Source organism: Eurosta solidaginis, chromosome 4 (genome assembly GCF_040869045.1).
Source record: "Eurosta solidaginis isolate ZX-2024a chromosome 4, ASM4086904v1, whole genome shotgun sequence".
Classification (NCBI taxonomy): domain Eukaryota; kingdom Metazoa; phylum Arthropoda; class Insecta; order Diptera; family Tephritidae; genus Eurosta; species Eurosta solidaginis.
The window spans coordinates 23,283,740-23,309,270 of NC_090322.1; the positions used below are offsets into that span (position 1 = coordinate 23,283,740).

At 35.0% G+C, this 25,531-nt stretch overlaps 1 protein-coding gene and 1 non-coding gene across 4 annotated transcripts in view; one reads left to right on the forward strand and one right to left on the reverse strand.

The window, feature by feature from the left end:
* LOC137249306 (uncharacterized) overlaps positions 1 to 25,531 on the forward strand; it is a 768,906-nt gene that overhangs the window by 354,510 nt on the left and 388,865 nt on the right. For all 3 annotated transcript variants that reach the window (XM_067780647.1, XM_067780651.1, XM_067780648.1), the window contains exon 7: positions 20,620 to 20,728. The gene's annotated coding sequence lies outside the window, so the exon portion shown is untranslated. The remainder of the gene's footprint in view (positions 1 to 20,619; positions 20,729 to 25,531) is intronic.
* LOC137251531 (U1 spliceosomal RNA) lies at positions 17,680 to 17,843 on the reverse strand. The gene has a single exon (XR_010953276.1). It is a non-coding gene; the product is annotated as a U1 spliceosomal RNA (small nuclear RNA).

Genomic DNA, 25,531 nt, shown 5'->3' on the forward strand with positions numbered 1-25,531 from the left:
TTGGCCATTTCCCGCCAATATACGGCAAGTTTTTTCTTTTTTGTAATTTATCTTCTTATCAATCACTTTTGAAATACGAAATTTAGACCCATATTAAGCTAGTGTTAAACCAGCATTGAGCCCAAATAAATACCCTCCTAAATATTTACTTAAAATCGAATCTAGTGTATATCTCCTCTAATACCTAATAATTATTGCTGCGTTATTACGGCACAGAACTGCAACACCCCCTGCGTTTCAATGGACACTGACTGATCCAGATCACGATAAAAATTGTACATGCACAACAACAATCTGATTCACATAGATTACATTGGTGTTGCATTTGCATCTTAAATTTTTTATCGGGATCTGGATCACTGCCCGTTGGAACGCGTAGACTGTTGCATATGCACAACACTGTTGTTTGCTATAGCATCCACATCCGGCAATATGTTTTAATTTCTCTAATAAAATACTGATATATTTCATAACTACTCGTGAGTATAAACAAAAATGTAAAGAATTGTGAAAGATTAAACTGATCGTTAACAAATACATAAGCACAGAGGAAGAGGGCGGCCCCCACTCCGCTGGAAGGACCAGGGGCCCTATTCAGTAACTGTGAGTTTTAAAATGTACATTTTTTCTTCATATAATTTGTATGAAAGAAAAATGTACATTTCAAAACTCATAGTTACTGAATAGGCCCTCAGGTGGAAAACGATTTAAACTCCCTTGGTAAGACCAATTGCCGACAGTTGGCAGAGGGGGTCGAACACACTCTATCTATTTATGTTTGACTATGAAACTATGAATACACCACCTAGCATAATGTTGAAATATTTTTTTTTTACTTCTCAATAGCGGTGGGACATCGCTAACTGACTTATCATAAATTTAATTTAGATTTTATTGATTTTTTTTGTTTTTACATGTTTTACCAATATTAAATTTCTTTTCTAAGACATATTCAGGAAACCATGCCAAAGCATGCATAAACCGTTATTAATTTTATTCAACCATGACAATTCATTAAAATCCATTTCGCTTATCTCCATTTCCGTATCGAGTATGCGGCCGAACCATGGCATCTCGTCTTCGACTATGACAAGATCAAACGTATTATTCACAGCTCTCCACTGGTTGCACTGCAAATAATTTTTCAATGTAAATGATTTTAAATTTCTTTTAAACTACATAGTACATCTTAATCTGAACTAATATTGTAATGAGAAAAGATTTATTCGCTTGTCTTGAGGCTCCGAAACTATTGGACCGATTTTTAGCAAATTTTGTACGTATGTGATTCGCCAGGTCTGCGAAAAGATTTTAAGCTATATTTTATTCCGCTGTATTCCTAGGGTCTTGAGAGCAAGTGTTCATACACCTGCAGATATCTTCTAAACCTGGCCTAGTACCTCGTTTGAAAGATCTTTTCTCTACCTGGATAAGTTTAAATGTAGGCCAGAGATAGCCCTAGATTGTTTTTTCACGATATGAATATACAATTAATGGCGAGACTTCGGATGTATAATGTTCTGAAGTTTAGTTAGCAGGTATCAAAATACTGCTGGGTGACTAGGGTCTCGAGATAGACATATATCAAAAACTGGACATGGGTAACTCTAGGATGGATTTGTACAATATGGCTATCAAATGGAAGTTGTTGATGAGTGCTTTTGTGTAGAGTATTTTTGATTTCGATATGTCAACCGATTTCCGGGATATTAACCTAAATATGGATCAAGGGTAGGCGTACATTATGTTTTTACGATATGAGTATTAAATGTAAAAAGGAAAGCGAGATAGAGAAACAGAATATAAAAAATTATTTTCAAATAAAAATGTAAACTAAAATTTCGGCATACTTATTTTAGAGGGTTGTCTATCATACAGAACCGCCTTTGAGTTCTATTACGATCGGAGTAGATTTTACTATACGTTTAGAAATATTATAACTATATAAGCCGCTACTAAAATTGTTTAGCCAAAAAGATTAACGTAGCTTTGCGTTCCCCAAAAGAATATAGAAAAAAATTTTCAGAAAACTATTTTTTTTTTTTTTGGGAAATTTTTAAGAACAATTAAGCAATCAAAATTTATCACTTTTGTAATACAAGTAAGTAAATACTGGAAAATAGAGCTACCGAAAAATTGAGGTTATGTTGTTGACATCACCTTTGTAATTACATCATGGCACATACGACGAAGAGCAGACCTTGTGATTGCCTAATTATTTTCGATAAAAAATTCAGAAACTAATTTTAAGAAACAAGATTTTTAAATTTAAAAAACTTCACTTACATTCTGGAGCCAATGGCTTAAAAACGGAAGTACCCTTTTCAAAATATTTCCTCTAAGCAAAAAAAAAAATGGACCAGTAATTTTCGTAAATAAAATAGAATTAAAATAAATACTTGGCGCAATTCTACTTAAAACTAGTTGCAGCTTATTATTTTGTGTTTCATAAAGAAATGATGCTCGATTCAAATAAATTTCTTCAAACGTTATAATTTACTATGCATACATATTTTTCAAATTATCATATTTAAATGATCAGTAGTCACCGTCAAAGGTATAGTAAACTGATTATTTAGTTAGTTGTTTTGACAGCAATCGTATGAAAAATCATGTTAAAAAGCCACTACTAACTTTAGAGTCGACTCTGACTTTGACTATATTTACATATCGCACTACAATATTCTAAAATACTTACAATTCTGTAAATTTCTATGCTGTCAAAATACGATTGACAAACGACGACCTTAACAGCCTCTCTATCCTGCGTATTTCTATTACTTAACATATTAGTTAAAAAGTTCAATATTTTCGGGATGTGCTCATCACAACTGAACACTCGTAAATACTTCAATTTGTCGCACATGCGAAAGAATCTACAAGATGAAATTTTGTTCAAAACTAAATTACCAATTTGCAATTCTTCGAGGTTAACTAAATCACTAAACATATTGAGTGTCAGTTCATCTTCTTGTATGGTTTTGATTAAACATAAACTTTTTAAACTTGTCAATTTTGCTATATCTTTCATTGTTCTCTCTGTCATCCAAGCATTTTTAAACGTAAGCTTCTCCAAATTTTTGAATTCAAGCAAACCATCAACTAAAAATTTTATATTATCGGCAGCGCAATCGCATAACGTATGAGAATATTCACATTTTCTAACATTGAATTTATTGAGTGTGAGAACTTTTAGATGGGGTAGCTTACCCAGCACCAACCACCACTTGAAAACCTGGCAGTCAATTTCTACTTCTTCAAGATTTTCTAGATGATGCAAAGGTGGTGCATGCCGTAAAGAGTTTAAACCAGGATCGGGGCTGAATAATTCCACAATGTCTTGCCAGCTTTTTTTAGTACGTACTAATTTTTCTGAAAAAAATTAAGATTCAATTAATAAACATTTTTTTATTTTATGTTTTATTTTTTATTGATTTTTTAAACCAACTTTTAAATTTCTAAACTCACTTGTACCAGCACACTTCACACGTTTCAAATTGGGCAGCGGCAGCAAATCCATTAAATCATCATCACTTGTTTCTAGCAATTCAACTTCCTCGATTTCCGGATGTTGCTTACTTAGATTCTTCCAAAAATAAGTTTTATATGCTGTCTTCAACCTTACTTTTTTATATCATTCAATGACGAATATTGTGTTCCAATCAGATGTGCGCAATGCGTAGCGATATGATCATCTAACAAGTTTTCTTCATACTTTGTGCTCTTTAGCTTACGCGTAAATGATGCGCTATAAAGCCGACAAAACCTTCCACAAACTTTAGACCAAGATAGTTGATCTTTTTTATTTACGACTTTTGCGAGTATAACAAATAGGCAATCATCTGGTAGATCCAAAATGTTCATGGGGTTCGTTGACATTTTTTGCTGGAAAATTTAGTGAACATTTTTTCCAGGCATGCTTAACCAACGAACCGATATCATTTCGTTACGATAATCAACGTTAATAAACGAAACGAAATGACTTTGTTTCGTTTATTAACGTTAATTATCGTAACGAAATGATATCGGTTCGTTGGTTAAGCATGCCTGATTTTTTCAATGACTTTACATAGGATTTCGATTTTATTTGACTGTATAAGCTCAAAATCGGCGGTCGCCCCTCGGGAGTGATTTGGCAAACACTCTGACTTGCGGATGCCGTTCGGAGTCAGCATAAAACATATAGGTCCCGTCCGGCCAATCTGTAGGGAAAATTAAAAGGAGCACGATGCAGGTTTATTTTTTATTTCTTCGTTTAGAAGAGAAGCTCGGCCTAAGTTCCTCGGAGATCAATCAAGCCAAGAATTTTTTTATATGCTCAAAACCTTAGATTGGGGTCTAAAAGAGTAACCCCTCAACTTTTTTGTTATTAAAATTTTCAGATTGATGTCAAGTCTCAACTTTCACACTTCTGTGCAACGGTACATGATTAAAAACTTAAGTCCAACTTTGAAACCATTTTATTAATTTAATACTGCGTTTTTTAATATTTATTTCGTTTTAAATTTGAAGCTTGTTTTATTTTTCACCAAATATTAAAGTAAAAAGAAATTTTTAAACAAATTATGCAATATTTTAGAGGTGTTCGGCGCTGATTAAGACAGAAGTTAGGCTATTTAAAGTCCATGTAAACCTCGCAAAATTGTAAGAGTTTAAATTTTTTTTTATTGACTTCTTCGGTTTTAAATAGCAGTGTTTTTTATGAATTTTTTTTAACATTGCTTTTTAGCGAAATTTAGCATTATAAGCTGTACATCATTTCAAACCTACACAGTTTTATACAGTGAGTTTTCCAAAATTACTTACCTTTGTTGTTTTTCTATATAAAACTACAAGACACAAAGAGAGTATTATATAATTTTTTTATTCTCAAAGCTGTATTATAATTTTTATAGTTAATAAAAATTATATTGTTTAAATAATACGAAAATTCCTCACACTTTGTTGAAACGAAACTCGTATTTCCTTTAAACAACCACCGTAATCTCTTGCTATCGCAAAAGCACTGAATAAAACCTTCAAAAACTGCAAATATAAAAAAAAAATCCTGCCAAATTTCAAGGTTGTACTACAAAATTCCACTTTGCTGATCTTACCTGCCAAATGTGTCTTCGTAAGGAAAGGATAAAAATGGCATAACTGGTTGTTAATACTTCCGATGTGACTTTAATCTCTCTCTCTGTCTCTCTCTCGCTCTTTGTTTTTAATACCATGTGAAGAAAGCACTGATCATTGCTTACAAATACATTTACGAAGGTATTAGTTAAATTCTTGACATCTTTAAGATACAAATATTTTTTGTCTCCGTAAAGACCTGAAATTAGTCTCGTTACACTCGTTGAGTATAAAATAGCTGCACTCGTAAATCCACTTCTCTCACACTCGTTGAGTATAAAGTAGCTGCACTAGTAAATACACTTCTCTCAGAATACAACCTCGACTAAATTGTTTTACTTCTAACGAAGACATTGTTGGGTAAAAGAGAGCAATAGAACTTTGGTTTTGTATAAAAAAAAACAAGATTGTTTCATTGCCCCGTTAGGAACAAATTAAAAATATACATATAGTTAAATGTGTATAAACCTGAAGGTCCACAACATCGTATATGAGGTCATATAGTGATTCGTTCGAAACACATTGTGCTTAAAAAAAAAAAACCAATAAAATGCCCACTCAGCGGAAACACTTACCAGATATCCGGTAACAGTTTTCAATAGTATAAAAAATTTAACTTTAATTATATGTATTATTGCTTATTGTTTATAAGTTGTCTTTTGCCTTTGTTATTGCAAGAGTCCTTTCTAAAAAAGACTGACCAAGAATTTCGAGTTTTCATGATGATATGATATTAGGCTTTAAGTTTTTCTTCAATCAGTAGCAACTATAGCAATGCTGCTAACTCTTTATCGCATTTCCCTCTTCTGGATCAAATTTTCCCTTTTCATACAAAAGAGTTTACCCACAGAGGAACCAAGTCTGTAAGCTGAAGACCATAAAGCAACGCAGCTGTTTTCATAATTTTCTTTAAGCTTTTCTAACTTTACGAAGCCTAGATAAATAAGTTTTTAAGAATTACAGGGCTGACCTAATCTCCACCAAACAAAATACCGATTTGAAACGAGACTCAATCGTAAAGCTTAGAATTTTAAGGTTATGTTAAGAGGTAATCGGAAAAAGTTTGTTTAAAATCCTTGTGATCAAATACAGCCACAGCTACATTCTCATTCACGTCGGCGGGGACAAAACGACAGCTGTCAAATTATTTTTACACATGTTCTTATGAGGGCCCATTACTGATACCTGATACTTAGCATAGACTTGACTTGGCCTGAGAACTGCCACTTACAGTGTTGTTAAATGAACATTGCATGTTACTGATTACTCAAAACTTAGCAACACTTAACTTGACTTAGAAGTCTGTTGAATTTTGATTTTCTATGTAAGTTCTAAGTGACATTTACATTTTGAGTTGCCATTTGTTTGTTCCCATTTCATTTTGACATTTTGTCATACAAATTGACATTTATTTAAAAATAAATTTCAACGCTGATTATGATGCCACATTGTATGCGCCAAGTGGAGTATAATCGTGGCTAAGTTGCCAAGTTTGCCAAGTCAAGTCAAGTCTATGCTAAGTATCAGTAATGGAGACTTAAACCTAATTCTATTTTTTGGTAGCGACAGTCGCTGGCGTAATTTTTATATTGTCAATAAAAACTAAAAAAGAAGTAAATGACAGATAACAAAAGCTCAAATCATTACTTTGGGTGTTTTTTTAAACATAATCATTTTTTTTTCTAAATTTGTCGCTACTGTTTGCTATAATTTATATTTGCGGCTGCCGCGTTCAAAGTAATTAAGTAACCAATGCTTGGCAACGGTTGTCGGTAAGCTTTGCTTTAATGGGTTCTATATTGGTCATCACGGTTGTTACACCATGTTTTCATTTGGGACCAAATTCTATAGAAAAAAGGACCAAATCTCACAGAAATGGACCAAAGTGGTCTAAAAACAAATCGGCAATTCACAGATGTGTCGAACTCGTTGTAAAATCTTAAATTTCAGATTGTGGTAAAATAAAATGTCACTTACTTACTTAATTGGCGCTTAACCGTCTAAACGGCTATGGCCGTCCAACATGGCGCGCCAGTCGCTCCTTCGCTCCGCCAACCGGCGCCAATTGGTCACACCAAGGGAGTTTAAATCGTTTTCCACCTGGTCCTTCCAACGTAGTAGGGCCGCCTTCTACCTCTGCTTCCATAGGCGGGTTCCGATAGAAACACATTCTTGGCCGGTGCATCATCTTTCATTCGCATAACATGGCATAGCCAGCGCAGCCGCTGCGTTTTAATTCGCTGGACTTTGTGGAATACAATAGCCGTGTTCTTTTTACACGTAAACGTCTATACGCTTAAACTTTATATGGACTGCTAAGCGTCAAACTGTTTGTCGCTTAGAAGTCCATATAAAGTTTAAGCGTAAACGTATATAGATGAGAAAAAAAAAAACAGTTAATGTTATTATTAAAGTTTCTGAGGTTGACCTCTCCAACGGGATTAATTTGACACAAAGCGTTTATATCAGTTCTACGTTGGACATTTGTAGAGTTATCGCGTTCAGAAAATTTTTCTGCCTTCCAATAAAAATATTCCTTGTTTAAAGATGCTTATTCTAAATTATATACACTGAAATTTTTTAAATATTCAGTATTTTGATATAATCATTGTACCTAAAATCACTCGTATTGATGGTATAATATTGACAGAATTGCAGGCCGGAAGTATGTATATATATGTAAACGTTTAACTCTGTAACTGATATTGAATTTGAAAGTTGTATAGAAGAAACGCCATTAACTTCCAAACACAAAAATTTAAAATATAGCGGTTTCGCAGTATGAGGCGTATGCAAGAATACACTTTCCAGGGTGAGCCTACGAGTCTTTAATTCAAGAATGGCTGCATCAGTAGCAAAATCCGTCAAATTTCTTTGAGGTGCACGTGCATTTGCAACAACTTTTTTAAAGCTCTAGGAGCGACAAAAATCTCTCACGAAGAGTGTTTGACAACCAATTGAAATATCTAGCCACCAAAACAAGGTTTTTTCTGATTAGCCGCTTGTTTCATCAACAATTAATGAAAATTGTTTTGCTTCAAGGTCCCATACTTTTCTAAACAATCTACTGGATGAAGTGCCATTGTTCTGCATTTCAATAAACGCAAATTTTTTCGTAAGAAATCCATTGAGGTAAATTGAAAATTATATAAGGGTTGATGAAGGTGTGAAAAATTTTGTGGGCAGTGTTGTATATTTTTACCTCAGTGAAAAAAAAATTTTGGTTTCAGCCTAAAAAGGACCAAAATAGAAAAAAGCGACCAGCGGACCAAATGGGGTTGGAAAGGACAATTTTTGGTTCAAATGGAGTAAAGTGGCAACCGTGTACGCCATGTTGAATGTAATGCCGCACATTTTAAATGCCAATGTACATACATACATAAACTTACAAAAATTCCCAATATTCTTACAAAGCCAACAAATTATGTAGTTTTTTCTTTGGCTGAAGCAGAACACTGCCTGTGTTAACATCACTGGTATTGAGTGCAAACAATAACTTTGTTATATTTAGTTTAGCTTTATATATTTTTTTAATAATAATTAATAAATATTAAAAATACAAAATTTAAAAAAACCTCGAAAATTCTCGAGATTCGAACCCACGAGATTTCGCTGACTCGCGCAAAATTGCTTCGGCCACGCCACTGCAACCAACAACATATATTTGTCAAATGCTCTATTTGGCAACTGTACAAATCAAGGTGGTATTCATTTAATCTTTTATATTATGTCAGCACGGTTGCCACACCATGTTTCCATTTGGAACCAAAATTCATTAAAAAAAAGGGCCAAATTTGTTTTGTTGTATGAAAAACGTAAAGGAATCGAAAAATCGAACAATAAAAATAAAATAAACGTTTTACATTGTTCAATGCTTTAAATCGCAATATATGCTGTCGGTTAACTGTTATAAGCATGACTTAAATTAAATTACTAAGACCGAAATACCCAACCACTAAAACAAGACCTTTCCGTCTGACAAGTCGTTGTTTTATCAACCATTAATGAAAATTAGTCAACGTTTTCTACATCAAAATATTCGTCAATTAATATACTTTGCCATAGAAAATCGTTTTTAATAACAAATTATTATTTTGCTAAAAAAATCTGTTTGTTTTAAATAATTAAAAATTAATAAAACTTCACCGCCTCCGAGAAAATTTTGACACATTTCATTCAATTCTACAATCTCTTAAAAAAATGTTGGTGAAAAAAAAGTCATTATTTTGCATTAGGTCAAAAGTTATACATGTTTGTGTGACCGCGCTCATACCTCCATTAGCAAAGTAATAATTTGTTATTAAAAACAATTTTCTTATGGCAAAGTATATTAATTTACGAAAATTTTGATGTGAAAAACGTTGAGTTTCGATAAACCGTTCACGAGTTATTGATTTTTTAAAATAACATGATCAAAAACTGTAACTGTAAATAACTAATGTAAAATTTTTTTTTGCGAAAATATTTTGGGGATTTCGTTTTTACATATTAATCAATGAGAACTGAGATAATCGATTTAAAGTGGCCCACTTGAGAAATTTCGACCCATGTATAAATTTTATATCCTACAACTTTTACATTTTACAACGAATACAACACTCTAGTAATTTGCCGAATTGTTTGTATACCAATAAAATAAAACTAAAATTTGGTCCTTTTTAGATCTGGTCTTTTCTTTCGATGAATTTTGTTCCCAAATGAAAACTTGGTGTGGGAACCGTGCTCGTTAATACACTTCTCTCAGAATACAACCTCGACTAAATTGTTTTACTTCTAACGAAGGCATTGTTCGGTAAAATAGAGCAATAGAACATTGGTTTTGAAAAAAAAACAGGATTGTTTCATTGCTCCGTAAGAAAAAAATTACAGATATACATATAGTTAAATGTATATAAACCTGAAGTGTTGTTGCCCACAAACGGTTCAAATAAAAACATCCAGCAAAAGCATCTTAAACTAGTTAATAACTGAATGTTTCCTCAAATAAAATCTAACACAAAATCGTATACGAAGTCATATAGTGATTCGTTCGAAACATGGATAACATTTACACATTGTGCTTAAAAAAAAACAATAAAATTATGTATTCTTAGCAAGCAGCGGAAACACTCACCGGATATCTAACAGTTTTCAGTAGTATAAAAATTTAACTTTAATTATATGTATTATTACTTATTGTTTATTAGTTTTCTTTCGCTTTTGTTATTGCAAGAGTTCTTTCTAAAAAAACTGAGCAAGAATTTCGAGTTTTCTTGATGACATGATATTAGGCTTTAAGTTTCTTCAATCAGTAGCAACTATAGCAATGCTGCTAACTCTTTTTATCGCATTTCCCTCTCTGCTGGACAAATTTTCCCTTTGCATGCAAAGAGTTACCTACAGAGGAACCAAGTGTGTAAGCTGAAGGCCGTAAAGTAATTCGGCTGTTTTCTTAATTTTCTTTTAGCTGGTTTTCTAACTTTACGAAGCCTAGATAAACAAGTTTTTAAGAATTACAGGGCTGACCTAATCTCCACCAAACAAAATACCGATTTGAAACGAGACTCCATCGTAAAGCTTAGAATTTAAGTTTATGTTAAAAGGTATGTAATCGAAAAAAGTTCGTTTAAAACCCTTGTGATCAAATAGAATAGCAAATTCCGCTCAAACAACTCATCATGAATATGGCCACTATTATTATCCATAGTATTTAACCAACTACGTTCTCATTCACGTCGGCGTCTACAAAACGGCATCTGTCAAATTATTTTTACATATGTTCTTATGAGGATCGTTATTTTCGGCGCGACAGAGCAGCACGACAATCAATCATGAAAGCCGATGTAACCAAATTAAACCTAATTCTATTTTGGGAAGCGACAGTGAGTGGCGTCCTTTTTATTTTGTCAATAAAAACTAAAATAGAAGTAAATAACAGATAGTAAAATCATTCTTTTGGACTTTTTTTTAAACATAATTAAAAGTTTTTTCTAAATTTATATTGGTGACTGCCGCTTTCAAAGTAATCAAGAAGCCAATGCTTGGCAACGGTTGTCGTCAAGCTTTGTTTTATTGTGGTTGTGGTCTGTAGACGCCGTGTTCAAGGTGATCAGCCCTAAGCGGGAGACATTGGTGCTTTATCGGTAACCGTATCGGTAGCCTTGTAACAGCTGATTCGACCAACCTTATGGGAATCAATGCAATCGATTATTGGCGCCGCTAAGGTCGTAACCGTATCGTAGCCAACCAATTGGTTTTTGGTACCGTCGTAACGATAAACAGATGATTACGTTAGGGATACGACTACAACGATACGACATACGGCACCAATGACTCCCGCTCTAATCACGAAAGCCGTTGTAGCCAGATTAAACCTAATTCTATTTTGGGAAGCGACAGTGAGTGGCGTCCTTTTTATTTTGTCAGTAAAAACTAAAATAGAAGTAAACAACAGATAATAAAAGCTAAAATCATTCTCTTGGTCGTTATATAAACATAATATTTTTTTCTAAATTTTTCGCTACTGTTTCTGTAATTTATATTTGCGGCTGCTGCTTTTAAAGCTGGAGACATTGGTGCTTTATCGGTAACCGTATCGGTAACCTTTTAACAGCTGATTCGACCAACCTTATGAGAATCAATGCAATCGATTATTGGTGCCGCTAAGGTCGTAACCGTATCGTAGCCAACCAATTGGATTTTGGTTTACCGTCGTAACGATAAACAGCTGATTACGTTAGGGATACGGATACAGCGATACGACATACGGCACCAATGACTCCGGCTTAAAGTAAATAAGAAGCCAATGCTTGGCTACGGTTGCCGTCAAGCTTTGATTTACAATCCAACCTAATATAAACGCACGCAAGTCATTTTCTATAAAAAATGTCTCAAGCACATAAAACTTGTATGAGAGTAAAGGCTCCATTACTGATACTTAGCATAGAATTGACTTGGCTTGCGAACTGTCACTTACAGTTATGTTAAATGAACATTGCATGTTACTGATTACTCAAAACTTAACTTGACTTAGAAGTCTGTTGAATTTTGATGTTCTATGTAAGTTCTAAGTGACGTTTACATTTTGAGATGCCATTTGTTTGTTTCCATTTCATTTTGACATTTTGTCATACAAATTGACATTTATTTAAAAATAAATTTCAACGCTGATTATGATGCCAGATTTTATGCGCCAAGTGGAGTATAATCGTGGCTAAGTTGCCAAGTTTACGCCAAGTCAAGTCAAGTCTATGCTAAGTATCAGTAATGGGGGCTTAACCCAATTTGAATTTGCTGCGTGAAAACCTAAATCGACTTCCAATTTTTGTTCTGCGTGACATTTAGATTTGACGTTTGCACACATGCTTTACATTGTCGCAACGCATGCTTATTTGGGTTAGGGCAAAAAACGCCGGTTGTTTGCGTGCGCTAAAAAAACGCAGTGCGGTTTTATTAGGGTGGCTTGTTATTGTGGTCTGTACATTCCGTGTTGAATGTAATCAGCCCTGGTATTACTATCCCTGGTATTTAACCAACTACGTGCTCATTCACGTCGGCGACCACAAAACGACATCTGTCAAATTATTTTTAAACATGTTCTTATGAGGATCGTTATTTTCGGCGCGACAGAGCAGCACGACAATCTAATCACGAATACCGTTGTAGCGAGAATAAACCTAATTCTATTTTTGGGTAGTGACAGTCGCTGGCGTCCTTTTTATTTTGTCATTAAAAAATGAAAAAGAAGTAAAGAACAGATAATAAAAGCTCAGATCAGTACTTTGGGTGTTTTTTAAACATAATTAATTTTTTTTTGTAAATTGTTTGCTATAATTTATATTTGCGGCTCTCGCGTTCAAAGTTATCAAGTAACCAATGCTTGGCAACGGTTGTCGTCAAGCTTTGCTTTAATGTAGTCTGTATACGCCATGTTGAATGTAATCAACCCTAATGCCGCAAATTTTCAATGCCAATATACATACATACATACATATACTAATAAAAATTCCCCATTATTCTTACAAAGCCAACAAATTATGTACTGTTTTTTCTTTAGTTAAGCGGAACACTGCCTATGTTAATATCACTGGTATTGAGAGCAAACAATTATCATTGTTATATTTCCGTTTAGTTTTATATATTTTTTTTTTATAATAATTAATAAATATAAAAAATAAAAATTAAATATGATATCTTCAGGACTCGAACCCACGACATTTAAGTAGCTTGCACAAAATCGTTCCCATTACGCCGCTGCAACTAACATTTGGTTGTTGTCAAATGCTCTATTTGGCAACTGTACAAATCATATTCATTTCTTTTATATTCTGTAAGCAAGGTTGCCACATCATGTTTTCATTTGGGACCAAAATTCATTGAAAAACGGCAAAATCTCCAAATAAAGGACCAAATTTGTTCTGTTTCATGATTAACATAAGGGGATCGAAAAATCGATCAATAATAATAAAATAAACGCTTTACATTTTTCAATGTTTTAAACCGCAATATATGCTGCCGGCGGATTTAGTAATCATGACTTAAATTAAGCAGATATCAAAAAATTAGAAACACGTTTTTTCAACTGCAAAAAAGTGATTTGCAAACTCTACGAGTGCATTTCTGCCCTGAAAAGCTTTTCAATGAAAACGCAAATTGGAAGAGAAACTCGGACTAAAATCTCTTCCGAGGTTATCGCGCCCTGCATTTATTTTTATTTATTTATGCAAATATATTACTAAGATCGAAATATACAACCACTAAAACAAGACCTTTCCGTCTGACAAGTCGTTGTTTTATCTTTTATAAAATCTACCATTATTATTTTTAAGTAATTGGAAGATTATATCGTCGGTCCTATGGAAAACTAAAGGCCCCATTACTGACACTTGTATAGAATTGACTTGACTTGAGAATTGTCACTTACAGTTCTGTTAAATGAACATTGCATGTTACTGATTACTCAAAACTTAGCAACACTTAACCTAACTTAGAAGTCTGTTGAATTTTAAATTTATTTCATAACATTTTATCATTGGCAAGAGGAATTTTATAAAAAAAAATACTTCCAAAAATCAATAACCAAAAAATTAAAATAAGCACCGAAAAGAAAAAAATTTTTTTTAAAAATTCGACACTAGATGTCCCCTGCAAAAATTGTTGGATTACGTGTTCCATTTTCTTCATGTTGGAGTACTCTAACAATACTCCTTTGCAATGCGTTTGGGGACCATCATCAGCCGATCATTGCTCGTTTTTTAAAGACCGTGATCACGACACGATGACGATCGAACAGAGTTGCCAAAAGAAAAATATTGCATACAAATAACTGATAATAAAATTTTACTATAGCGACTCTGATAACATGCGCACTGGTTTTATGTATACATACTATAGTATAGAGAAATATTAGTTTCTTTATTCACGCAGATGCTAAATAACATAAGAATATTCGTAGTAAAAAATATAAAAGTTATATTGCCCATCTTCATTTACTTTCATTTTAAATTAAATTCACTCCGATAATTATTTCCGGCACAATTCCCCTTTAGTACTTTGGCATATGATCCTCTGTGGGTGCTCCATGGAGTACAACAGTGAAAGGACTTTGGAAAGTACTCTCACGTATGTACTCTATGGAATACTCACAAACAAAGCGAGAGTGGATCACCTACTTCTCTCCTAGGACATCGCAATGTTAATTGGAGCACATTTTTTGTATGAATACAGATTAGTTTTGGAACACTCCTATACTCCCAAAGGAATATTCCTTACATTATTTATGGAGTACTCGCGTTTTTTGAAGGTTCTTCATCTTGTATGGGGTGGCTACTACCATGATACAAAAAAGAAGGTAGTTCCACTCAAAATTTTTTGACGTATTTGCGGATTTTTGAAGTTTCATAATGTTTGTTGTTTTGCCAAAAGCGTTACCATACCATTACCATTTAAGCCGAAATTGTGGTTTTTCGAGATGGAAATTTCCTGTAGGATGAAAACGCAATGCTCATCTGAGACAATAATAATATGCTTTAGCGCGATTTATGTGAATATCGATCGATTGAGAATACAGTAAAACATGCAATTTTATTGAAAAATTGTGGATAATGACTATATATAATGATACAGTACTCACAGCTTATTTCGTGCAGCTACAGAACAAAACTGTTGAGCTACATATCCAAAATTGACCACAAATTTTTAATGACATTTAAGACGAGACATTGTGGAAGTGGATTCATGAGGTGTGGACAGTTCCATATTACCCATGCCTGCACAATCCCGGCACAATGTGGATATGTGTTAAAGGTTATTTTGAAATCGATCACGTACACCTAATGCGGCAGTTACTCACGAACGTACGTACCAAAAACGTGTCAGCTGACACGACCTATCTTATGGGTGTGCAATGTAAACGAAAACTCACCGACGTGCAACGCCCGTACGTACGTAGCCCGGAACGTAGAAATCAAAACAATTTTGATTTTTTCCGTAAGAACGTGTCAGCTGATCGCTCTCTCACTAGACTGAGTTGCCTAGTAAACTTTTGTGCGCTAATTTTGGACCGTTTGCAATTTTATGCAAAAACACCTAATTAAAGTTTGAAAAATTGTGAAAATAATTCGAAATAATTATGTAAAAGTGCTGATTATAAATATCTAATCTATTTATACTTATTTAATATGTATTCCGGCCTTTTACAATATCAAAAATTAAATTGGAAAAAGTTGATGTTTCCATAAGCATACATGCAAAATGGTCAATGGCAACAGTGCTTATCTGCAAACAATACACACACAAATATGTTATGTACATGTACACAGACGCACACATTGATTCCTACGGGCTTGAGAGTTCGGTCAAACGTGCTTCGTACGACAACCGTCCTTACGTACGGCACACGTCGGTGAGTAACTGCCGCATAAATCAGGGCAATTTGCAACAAATTGGCTTCTCGTAAGGTTAAAACAAATTTTTGTCAATTGTGCCATCAAAGAAAGTTATTTTGCCAACTCCAGACGCAGCCAAGTAGGCCCAAAACATCATCCACGACCATGATTCAATTACTAGAGGTTTGTTCTTTAATGACGGCAGAACTTTGACACTCCCAAATTGAAAAATCTGGACGGGTTGCTTTTACGAAGTAAGGAAAACGGGTAATAATTCAATCCCCTTTAGCGAAAATTGTAGTACAAAAGTACCTTTAGTAGTATATTAGTAGTGATAAAAAATTTGTAAATGGCAACAGGTTTTGCAGGAAATAATTAATTTTCTACTAAATATTTCATGAATTTATAAAGAATATAGAATATAGAATTTTATTCAAAAATACACTATCACAATTTGTTTCAACAACTCCCTATATGAGCATAAGTTCAATGCATTTTAACATAAGGGGGAGTTAATGAAAATCATTCTGAGGCGTTCTTCAATCTAATTCTAAAATAGGGCGTTTTTGTGACAAATCATGAAATGGGAAGTTTTTGAAAAATGTTTTGAGATAGGACTATATTTAAAAGGCAGCCGACATGGTCTGCCAAAAAAAATGTAAAAGAAAATGGCTTATTGTCTTAGAACTTTATATTCCGGTCTTGACTTTGACAGAAGAGTTCAGCTTTTATGCGGTCCTGCTACACAGGGAGTATTCACCTTTTTACTCTGAAATTTCGGAAAGCTCCTTTACGTTGAGTATTCATGGAAGTCTTCCGTTAATTTAGAATATTCGGAACACGTTCGTTTCATACTACCTCACGAAGTCCGAATATATCAAATAAGTATATACTACATAATATTCCAAATATAAACCGATTCCCCAAATTCTTAAATGGTGACGAATTTTCCGAACGTACGGAATGAATAAGTTAACACGCTCAATGAGTACATTTCGTTATGGCATCTCCGATATTTACTAATTACATTTTTACGTAAATCGATTTACTAGTCGAGTTTTTGACGTTGAACGATGAATTTTGAAGTGGTTTAGGCTTCGTCTGTTCATAGGTTTACGAAAGTGCACGATTCCTTGATGTCCGTACTTTTCAAAAAATTACCTATGTTCAGCCACACTAATAGATCATGGCATAGTTAATAAATTCATCATAAAATTAAAATAAATGTTCTAAGGAATTATGCACTTCAGTACTTATCGGGGATTTGTAAACTGATTGCTTTCTATTTCTACTACTAATATTTTTCGAAAAATTGCAAAGAAACAACACTGTTAACGGATGTCAATTCGATTTGGGAGCAAAATGGCTGCAATTGTCAAAAAATTCGTCTGTCGAGCAAACCTTCTGATTGAATCATGATCCACGACTATATCAAACAGTTGCCTTAAAATTTTTATAACACTTTTTTTTTATAACACAAGCTAATATAACTTGTTTTGATGAAATTGTGTCAATTGTTCCACAAATGTTAAGTGGCTAACGTCACACTAAATGGAAGGAATTATCTCCATTTTTTGCATCATGACCTACACTACCTAAAAACGACCAAAATTGGAAAAGTGGAACAGACCACGAAGCGAACTAAAATGACGACAACTGTGCCTGCGCCATATCCAACGCTACAATATTTATTAACAATATCGGGACGGCGCGAACGCCATTCCCGGCTACCAAAAATTACACGCACGAGTTATTCGCATTAGGAATAATCGCGAAGGTCAACTCGGCCGAAGTGCAATGGCCAAGCCTCGCTCCGGAGGAACCGCCTTCATGATCACGGTAACCTCTACGCCAGGTAAGTATGCTTTCATCAGCTAACAACTAACTATTTCAACGGACTCACGCATAAAATAAATGAGAATTATAGGCAATTTCATTTCAATCTTTGGTCGATGAATGAAATTTTAAAACACTAAAATAAGCAATAAAAAGCGTGCGATGTTTGTAAATATGTACATATGTACGTATTATCTGAATTTGTGTTTTTATAAATATGCGCCATTGTATGTGCTTTTAAATGTGTATGTATGTATGTTCATTTGGGCTTCGTGGTAATGTACTGTATTTGCTGGAAAAACAAGTTGTATGTTTAAGCGATGCACTTGGTCGCATATGATAAAATAATATTCCCTTTTAATTTGTGGGCCTTCAAAGACGCGTTGTTATTTATTTACGAGTGATAGATATGGGTATTGGATTAGTTTAATAAAAATACATATGTATATGTACATATGTAGGTACATATTTAAATTATTTTCAAAATTTATAAAAAAAAAGTTAAAACTGTGCGAAAACGAATTTGCAGAAGAAGTAGAATATTGAGACCAAGGAGCTCGACTATAGGTATCGATAGGAAAACTGAAGACATTTTAGCTTTCCTAGATTTACCTTTTAGTTGGCCGTATAAGCGTGGTATCCAAGTCACAACCAAACAAACGCTCAAGATTTTCCTCTTGTAGACCAAGTTAAACATTCTGTAACAACTGTTTTTGTTTTATCGGCGTATTGATAAAGGATTCCTGGTTCAAATTCGAGCTCATTACCTATAATAATAGTTTTTATGGTAATTAAACATTTTTGTTTAATTTTTTCTGGAATTATTCCAAATTAAAAAATAATTTTTCAATTATAGAAAAAAGAAAAAAAATTGGAATTTTCATCAAAATTATTGTTATAGGCCTTGAGCTCGAATTCGAACCGTAAACATTTCTTATTAGAAAATATGTCGACCTATCTTAAGAGAAATGTCGAAAATTAAAGTTTTGTTAACAAATACGTACTTATCTCTGGCGTTCTGTTAATATGGTAAAGATTAGGGTGGCCAGATCGTTCGGACGCCAATCCGGGACGCCTGGCTCAAATACCCCCCCCCCCCTTCTACACCCGATGGAGAGATGGAAGGTAAAGGGCCCCCCCCCCCCCCAATTTACTAAAATCTGGACATTTCGGGAATATCCGGGACGGCGGGACATTTCATCAAAATTTGGGACATGTCCGGATCAATTTTTCGGTCCATCGCACAAATAATAAATTTTTCACAGTAAATGCCCGCAATTCATCGGACGATAAGATTGAACACGCGCGAATTTATCGGCAGTGAAAAACGACAACAGGCAACAATTCGGTGATCGGTTGAAATGTACACACGCTCATTTAAATACATGTGTCTATTTTTATCGGACGATTACGACCGGCATCGGGCGATCAAAATTGGTGGCTGTGTAAGCGTACTCTAAGCATTTTTTTGGAAATGTTTCGCCAAAACTCATTCACCGAACGCATCGTGAACTGCGTTCAGCAAATTTCAAAAGCGAAAAAGTACACTTTTTTGGAGTGCATTTTTTTTAAATGTGAAGCGTTTAAAAAGTTTAGTGCGTCATCTACGCACTTTTAGTAAAGGGTAAGTTCCGCGCATATGCGCCATCGCTGAAAAGAAGGTTATTTTCCCTACCTAACTCTGTCATATTTAATCCAAAATTATAAGTTCCAAATAAGGGGGTTACCAAGTTTCTTACCAGTATACTTAAACCTTATTCTAGTAAGTTTTTGTCTACGCAACGATTCCCTAAACAAAACTATATTTAAAATCTTTAACAGCGCGTAAAAGATGTAAACTCTAGCTAATCGAAACCTCGAATGTGATGAGCTTAAAAAATTTCTGGTTTTTATACCCATCATATAATTAACTGTCAGTGAAGTTTTAATATTGCAGTATATGTAATGTACGAAATATATGGTAGTTATATATTCTAAATCAAAACCGATCGCCCCCAATGAAGAACACAATTTTTGTGTAGTAACAATTTAAATGATAATCGTAAAACAACTTAGGGGAAAACTCAAGGGATGGGAAATTGTAGATATGAAATTCTACCTAATTTAACAATGGAAGGAAGCATATGCATTGCATATATTTTAACAAATGAGATATGGCGACGCGTAAAACCCGTATTTGGTACACCAGGTACCTGCAGGTTGTCAACGACATCCACCGAGATTCCTCTAAATCTCGTCTGTGTCGATAGACGTAACTAAGCAGCGGCACTAATTCAAGCATAATGTAAATAAAATAATTTAAATCAAACTTTTAAGTTAAACGGCTTTATTGAAAACAATACTTACATTAAGTAATAATAATACTAAAAGGGCGTTGATCAGTCAATTAAATAAAAGCGTTGGACGCGTGAAATTTCTATTGATAGTTATATGTAAGACCAACTAGACCTTAATAAGGTCTCACATTTTTAGAAATTTCCCGCGCCCAACGCTTTTATTTAATTGTCTGATCAACGCCCTAGATTGATGAGGAGTGTGATGACGAGTGCCTAGGACCTACGTAATTATTTTCTAGCTTTTAGTATTATTATTACTTCATGTAAGTATTGTTTTAAATAAAACCGTTTAACTTAAACATTTTTCTAAAATTATTTTATTGATTATCATATCCGAAACACAACCAAGAATATGTATTTTGTATGGAAAATTGAGTTCAATAAGGGCTTTAATATAGAAAACTCCACTAATTAACTCGTTAATGCTCTATGTGAAATTGGTATTAAACTTTTTTTGTGTCTTTCAGGTAAACCTTCGAACAAGAAATTCAAATCAGTTGATAATATAAATACGAGTATTGGAAGAGTGTGCACTAACGGCTTAGAGCTTAAACTATTATTAAATGACACCAAAAGGTAAAAATCTTATTTTATAATTTATTTAATAATTTGGGAAAAATTTAAACAACGTGACATCAGGACGGACAAGGCGACAGCTGTTTCGATTATACCTTGTAAATCTCTTCAAAGCCTTTTCTCCCGGGAGTGGGAGTCGAACTTACTTACTTATTTTATAAGTATTTATGTATGTAGATATACAATATTCAAATATTCATACCTCAGTTTTAATTCCTCGAACTCCAAAGTATTTTTTTGAATATCTCGATACCTGCGCCACCTAGGAGCGATTTTTTTTATATGTCGCTTTCTATTCATGTATGATTATGTGTTCCGATTATGAGCCAAATCGGACCACAAATACGATTTTATTTCGATCCATGGGCCATTCTCCATTGCAGTGTCATCGGGTTCTGAACTATATTCCAAGTTTAAAGCTTGTAGCTTATCGGGAAGTTACTTAAATTTTAATTACAAAATTCGTTCATAACGGCCAAGTCAAGCTAAATAAAACCGTTTAAAAACTCTTGTCATAGGTACTTATTCAGTTACCTTGTCATATTGTATCTAAATTGAGCTGAACATGCCTGATATATATGTATGTACATTAGACTGGGTCGATTTATTACCGATATCGCGGCATCGAATTTTCGAGCTTGCAAAAAAAAAAATGGCGAAAGGGTAAATTTTTCGACACCGTTTTTATAACAGTTTTTTGGAAAAAAAATGTTTTTAGGGCTTTGAGGAGTGTTTTGGTCGAAAAATTTACCCTTTCGCCATTTTTTTTTTTGCAGGCAAGAAAATTATTTTTTTTTGGTATTCGTAGTGGAACTTTTCTTTCCTAAGCCCAAATCCTATCGAAAAATCGATGGCGCGATATCGGTTAACTTTCGTCCATACAAATCGACCCAGGTTAATGTACATGTGTATATCGATCGTATATGACTGTTAGATCGGGTCTAAGTCTAGAAACGGTATTTCTATTGATTTTTTCTCATCCCTGCTTTTGTTTAACACATATTATGTACATCGTATTGTAGGGGTGAAGAATGAGCAATATTTGCACATACCCACATAGCCAATATGTAAACCCTAGTATGAATTAATGCACTTGGAAAATGGGGGTGATATACAATGGGATTTCAGTTGACAAATTTAACAACGAAAGCGGCAGTTACCCACCGACGTGTGTAACGTACGTATACGTTTGCCGTACGTACACACATTTGAGCGAAATTTATGCCAGTAGTGGCAAAGACAAAATTGTGGCCATTGACCTATTTGAAGGCATGCTTATGCAAACATCAACTTTTTCTATTTTAATTTTTAATGTTGTAAAAGACTGGAACTAATATTAAATAAGTATAAATAGATTACATATTTATAATATGCACTTTTAAATAATTATTTCGAATTATATTCACAATTTTTCAAACTTTAATTAGGTGTTTTTGCATAAAACTACAAACGGTCAAAAATTATCGCATAAAAGTTTACTAGGCATTCCTAAGGCTGGTAAATCCTCTCATAAACCGATTAGTCTCTCTTCCTTTGTGCTAAAGACCCTAGAGAGGATCAAAAGTGATTTCATCATGACCACTATTGATAGCAAGCTCTTATCTGGCTATCGACATGCCTACATCAAGGGCAAATCCACAGACTGCGCTGCACAGCCTAGTCTCTACTATAGAAACATCCTTGATCGAAAAAGATTTCTGTCTAGTGGCCTTCCTAGATATTGAATGAGCCTTCAACTCAATAACGCCTTGACGGATCTGAGCGTAACAACGTCCCTCATGGGACTAATCCATCAACTACTCAGGGGAAGGAAAATACTTTCATCCATGGGGAAGTCTGATATAATACGCTATGTCACAAGCCTCAGGGCGGGGTTCTTTCCCCGCTTTTATGGAACCTAACGGTGAACTCGCTATTACGAGACACACGTTGGGGTGGCAGCAAGGTTGTGGCATATGCGGACGACCTAGGTATTGCTTATAGGGGCAGGTTTGGCGGAAACCTTGTGTGACTTGATGCAAGTAGCACTGCGGGAGGTTTCCTCGTGGGCTTCCAGATGCGGACTCGACGTCAATTCAGATAAGGTGGAACTTGTCCTATAGACCAAACGGTACAAAATACCCCACCGGAACTAAATGGAGTGCGCCTTAATCTGGTCGATAGGGCTAAATTCCTAGGCGTCGTCCTGGACAAAACGTTGAACTGGAAAGATAATATTATCCAGCGCCAGAAAAAAGCGTATATCGCTTTATACACGTGTAAAAGAGCCATAGGCAATAAATGGGGTCTTACCCCCAACATTTGCAGATGGATCTACACATCGATTATCCGACCCATACTGCTATACGGGGTAGTTGTATGGTGGACAGCCTTCAAACCGAAACTTACTAGAAAAAGTGCACAGATCTAGTATGATCTACATAAGTGGTGCTCTGAGAACAACGCCAAGCACTGCTCTTGAAATAATTCTTGACATCCTACCTCTGGATCTAGCAGGATACCGCGCAGCTACAACGTCAGCACTGCGGTTAAGAGAAACGTCCAGCTGGAGCACTAAGCCTACAGGTCATGGCAGCACACTAAGCTGGACGGTAGGGTTGGAGGGAGCGTCTTTTCAAAGGACTCAGCTCCCAACTTTCTTTCAGACTACCTGATCATTGCAGCGTCTTCCAAGCAGAAGTAGCAGCTATCATAGACGCCGCGACTCAAATAGGCACACAGAAGACCGGCAAGGAAATCTTTATTTTCAGCCATAGCCAAGCGGCAATAAAATCCCTTGGTTCCTATTCATTCAACTCCGAATTGACACTAAACTGTCGCCGATCTCTTCAGGAGATGGCCCAACAGAACCGTGTACACCTCACATGGGTCCCGGGACACAGGGAAAAAGAGGGAAACTGCGCTGCAAACGAACTTGCTAGGCAGGGTACGACCAGACAGATTCTTCCTGATAAAGAAAGCCTAGGTATGCCCTTTGCCACTTGCAAGCTAATGCTTAAAGAGTATACCTACAGTCAAGCCAACGAAAGATGGCTACTAACCCCGGGATGTAGAATATCAAAGCAATCTTGGCCTAAATGGGATACTGAGAGATCCTGTCACGTCTATAACCTAAGCAGGGACAAAATCTCCTCACTGGTAGGAGTTCTGACTGGGCACTGCCTCATCGGAAGGCATGCGGAAAATTTAGGAGTGCCCTTCCGACGATGCTGCAGAAGTTGTAAAGAAGACGAGGTAGAGGAAACGGTGATGCAACTCATCTGCAACTGCCCGGCGTTAAGTGGCCCCAGACAACGCTGTGTGGGAGCTCCCTTCCTGGGCGATCTCCGCCAGGTCTGGGAGCATTATATAAGGGACTTGGTAGCTTTTATCAAATCCTCGAAATTGTTCGAAGAGGAGGGCCAATGGTGTCTTTCTGTGGTACCACAACGGTCCAACTGATACTGGCCTATGTGTGCCCATGGGGCCGCCACTACTACCTAACCTAACCTTACTAGGCAACTCTTTCTAGTGAAAGAGCGATCTGCTGACACGTTCTTACGGAAAAAATCGAAATTGCTTTGATTTCTACGTTCCCGGCTACGTACGAACGTGCGTTGCACGTCGGTGAGTTTTCGTTTACATTGCAAATTCATAAGATAGGTCGTGTCAGCTGACACGTTTTTTGTACGTACGTTCGTGGGTAACTGCAGCTTAAGCGCAGATAAATATGTATATGTACATACATACATGTGTACATATGTATACGTACTTCTCTACTTAAGCGGTTATTACTAGGGACATAGCCATAAGGTGATAGTGATGACCATAGCCTAAACATATAAACATTGTATAAACATAATGGCGTTGGCGTCAAATCCACAATAAATGAGCCAATACCCAGGCTTAGGCACTAAGATACTACAGTTTAAACTACAGTAAAACCCGTCACTTTGGTCGCTTAAGCTGAGATGCGCAGCACAATTTTATGTTATCCAACAAAGTGACAGGCAAGGTTAAACCTCTAGTCAAATCTGCACTGAAAAAACGGGCATAAAAGGGAAGATATTAAAAAAAATCCCGTAAATTTCATAACTGATATTTCCCAAACTGTAAGAAGACAAATTAAAACAAAAAATCTTTTTCGATGGATACAAAAAAAAAGCGCTCAAAAACCGGTAAAGTCGGTTTTGCGAAATCCCATTGGTGGATGAGCTGATTCAGATTGACCCATACACTCATGAAACGTCAGGGAAACATAAAGCGGATTTGATGGGATATCCTTTTTAAGATGACTCTTGATACCATAAAAGCTTCTTAGTACCAACGTACTTAGCTATTTACCCATCTCTATTATATTATGGACTTCTCAAAAATATCGATATTTGACCCTTCTCTAGCATTATAATGAATTTTTTATTATAAAAAAAAACGTTAACTGTAAATCTAACCTTCACGGAGTGCGACGTTAATTTCGCTCAGCGAAGCAAACCCACTTTTAACTTTTAATAATATTAATCAATAGTTGTTGGCGGTTTTTTAACAACTTCCCTGTCCAATGAGTCATATGTGACTCACAAGAGCGTATTGAAATAAAAAAAAATAAAATTTAGCAAATGCTTGTGCTAATTACCTTTTAGTTTTTGATAATATTAATCAATATTTGGCGGTCTATTAATAATGACACCGAAACACTGTCTTTCGATATCCCTCCAAATTTTTTTTGAACGTGTTTGGCAGTAAAATTAAGAATTATATGTAAAAAAAATGTTTTTTGGATATTAGTTTTTCTCTTTCCATACATAAAAAAATTGAACAGCAGCA